The following is a 3,749-nucleotide window of genomic DNA, read 5'->3' as shown; positions in this document are numbered from 1 at the left end:
CCGGCTTCTTTTGTAGGATATTTGGTGAGACTTTTTATGACATTGATCCATTTTCCGTTTCATTTTACCACGATGTGGATGAATGGAGCGTAACTCTATACACTCAGTCAACCGTTAAAAGGTTGAAGGTAACCTGTGGAAGTAAGTGGAATCCCCGCAAGTGTGACTAATACAACTTTGAAATGTCTCCTTGGCCTGAGATAAACCTTTTGAATACGGCTTTTGTATTCGATCGAGGGCAAACCTGGTCTTTGTGGCAAAAGAATTCAATAAAAGAATTGCTTTACAAGTAACTCTGAAATAGCAAGTATGCATAAAATAATATCGAATACAAGCAACACTCCGAAATAGCAAGTATGCATTAAATTATATCGAATACAAGCAACACTCTGAAAAAGCAATTAGTACCAGCCCCCCCCCCCTCCCGCCATGTTCCACACCGTACCTGGACAGTTCTAGGGATTTTTTTATCATCTTGCATTCGTCGAAACTCTTTGATGCAAGGAGATAATTAGGGTGCGATTCCAATATTGCTCTCTTCTTGATCTTTCATTGATCATGGACCCGCATAAATAAGGTTATTATTGAAAAACAAGTTTCACTTCAAATTACTAGGTTATCCATGCCAGTGAGCCTATGAAACCTTTGCCCTTGAACACTCAATTAATGCAGGCAGTGTGTGTCAGCAGAAATACGGTAGCCCGGTGAAACAAAAAATTTAAGTGGATTTTGCTGGGCCAGTCCTCTTTGTGACCTGTCTCACTGACTGACTGACTAAACGATTCCCTCACTGACTGACTCACTGTCAAACTTGTGAATTAGACTTCCTTTAGTGACATATCGGCACCCATGATGACGTCATCATGACGTCAATCAATTTTTGTCTGTAACACGTACCTGTCTACGTTCAGACCAAGTTCCGACCCAATCGGACTTCAGTTTCTCGAGGTATAAAATCTTAAAATATACACCTTTAAGATGACCTCATAAGACCATTGATGACGTCATCATAAAATAACTTGTCTAGGGTCAACCTAACTTTGGGGACTTTGTCCGTGCCTATAGTTTGAAGTCAATCTGAGTGCATTTTATGTCAAATTTTGCTAGTAGAAGAAGATGTAAAAGTAGTAAAAGTATAAATATAATATAACACATCCCGAACTACCTATAGTTTCAACCCAATTGGAGTTACAGTTCTCTAGATATAGGACTTTTTAAATATGCAAATTTAAAATGACGTCACGTGACCCATGTTGACGTAATGATGACGTCATTCTTCTACAAAGGTCTCACCTATAAGGTCTTTTTCCATGTTAAGTTTCGTTGGGATATGACTCAGTTTTAATTTAAAAGTGGGGGCCCGCATTAAACGCGTACAAAGTCTATGGGATTTTGGGTCCCAAAAAGAAAAAGGAAAAAAAAGGAAGAAAAAATAAAATCTGAATAAAAACAAAGGCCTTTAAATTACTTAATATTAAACCTGAAGACACGAAAACGTCTGGTATTTTTTGTTTGCAGCCAATATACGCAATTTTCTTTCGATTCCGTTGCATGAGCAAATACCACTACCCCCAGCTCAATGTGCAAGAATCTTTTCATCTGTGCTTTGTGGTGGCGCTCTTGGCAAATAGTGGATGGCTGATAATGAGCCTTTATGAGATAATGGCTACGTTCGCTTAGCTTACCCGGGTCGAATCGGGTCAGCCCATGCCGTTCGATTAGCTCTGACGTCATTCTCGGGGCTCAGCCACCATAGACCCTGCTGCGTAATTTTTTTTCCTAGGAGGGTTAGGGGCAATGTCATGAATAATTCAGTTTTTCCTTTGAATCATTGCAAGACTTAGGTTCTCGTTCTATTTTCCCCTTAATTTAAAATTATCTCAGTGATAAATTTGGTGAAGAAAAATAGCTGATGAAAATGAGCAGCGAAGACGTGGATTCGAACCGGGGATCTTTGTATCCATAGCTCATCTCGCTATCCACTAGGCTACTGTGTGGTAGCTCGACGACCACCGTTCTTTAAAATGCTTTAATGTATTGTAACTAGTTGAGTAACTAACAACAATGCTGTTGATGTCATTGTCCGTTCTCATGGATAAACATGAATTATTCATGACATTGCCCCTAACCCTCCTAGGAATAAAAATTACGCCGCCCTGCTTGTGAGTAGAGTCAGGGGTGGAAATACGTCACACGCATGCGTTGTTCATTCCAAGAAATGGACAAATATGGCGGCTGGATAGCGGGAATCTCAAATTTTTTACTTTATTTATAGTCTAAAAGGTAATCATTTATTGAGTTCATTGCAACTTTTGAGGCTATAATCCGGCCGGGCCCAACTGTTTTGAGTTTTGCAATTGACTGAAAAGCAGTAAATCTCAAACTAAGTCCCAATCCGAAACAGGCGTTTTGTCAGTGGGTACGGCCGTACGTCCAGAGCTACGGGCGTCACGTGAGGATCGTGATGGCCCGCGGGTGAGCGTTTGATTAGCCCGGCTGTCGTGGCTAACCCGTCTGCCTATAGCTTCACCCGAGTCGATCCGGGTGAGCTACTCCAACGCACCTAAATATATACGCCATGGGAGGCGCTATTTGGTTTGGATAAACTCTTGCACTTTACCCAAATTCACCACAACCAAACAGCGCCCTCCTTTTTTTTGTCTGTCACCAATACAAAAAATATATAAAGTGTTTGCATAAAGATTTTAATTAAAACCGAAACCTACAAAAATCTGTAGCAATTTGCAACTGGAAGGAACTCGGATGTAGTCGAGTCCATCACAAGTCCATCACAAGTAAATCACCATTCATAAATACCTTAGACAGTTTAGCCATTCCTATTGGTCGAGAGCCAGACACGTGGCCGGTTTTAAACGGACGATAAAGACCGGCTTGCTGGTCTTTTGGACTCCTAAGAAATTTGGACTCCTAAGAAATCCGGTGCCTTCTACCGTTTTAGGCATGCGCAAGCTAAGCAGTGAGCCAGCATGTCATAGTCCTAATTTCACAGCACACCGGCACAGCTGCGTTCTGCGCCACATCGCGCAGTGCGCGCGACGCGCAAGCCAGTCTCCGTATAAGGAGTTGCTTACCACTACTCGCGATACTAGAAAAGAAAAGAAAAGAATATAAAAATAGAATAGAAAGGAAAATTTTGACGAGCACAGTGCCAATTGCGCGTGCGGAAACGGGTTTATGAACTGTGTTATCTCGATGTTTGCCACAACTCGTGGCTTCTATATATATCCACACAAAAAACCCAAGACTAGTTTGTGCTGATTTAGGTTGTTTTAAGTATTCTGGGAAAACTTGCAACTGGCTACAATATGAAGTTTAATTTCTTTTGTGAAGTGTGAAACAAATTGACAGGTGATTAAAATTGACAGCTTATTGACCGACCTTTAAAGAGAGTTGTCTCGATACGATCTTCAACTTGCGGATAACGAAAATGGGTATGCGTGCAAAAAGAAAGGCAAACAAGTTATGGCGTTATTGAGTAAGATAAAGACGATGGGCTAATTTTGTGAACACTGTGACTTGCTATTACTGACAATCTACGCCACCAACGCTATTTTTATGCAGTATTTTAATGTATGAAGGATTTAACCCTAAATTGGGTTGGAAGCATTTATTCTGGTCTTTTGACTTTGTATGTGAGCAGTCACGTTGTCACGTTTATTTGATATAACACTGAACAAAAACTGCGTAATGTTCCGTTTTTGGGGTGTGTGGTTTTATTTCTAAAACTT

Source organism: Patiria miniata, unplaced genomic scaffold (assembly GCF_015706575.1).
Source record: "Patiria miniata isolate m_02_andy unplaced genomic scaffold, ASM1570657v1 HiC_scaffold_3, whole genome shotgun sequence".
NCBI classification, from domain to species: domain Eukaryota; kingdom Metazoa; phylum Echinodermata; class Asteroidea; order Valvatida; family Asterinidae; genus Patiria; species Patiria miniata.
This window is presented reverse-complemented; position numbering follows the sequence as displayed.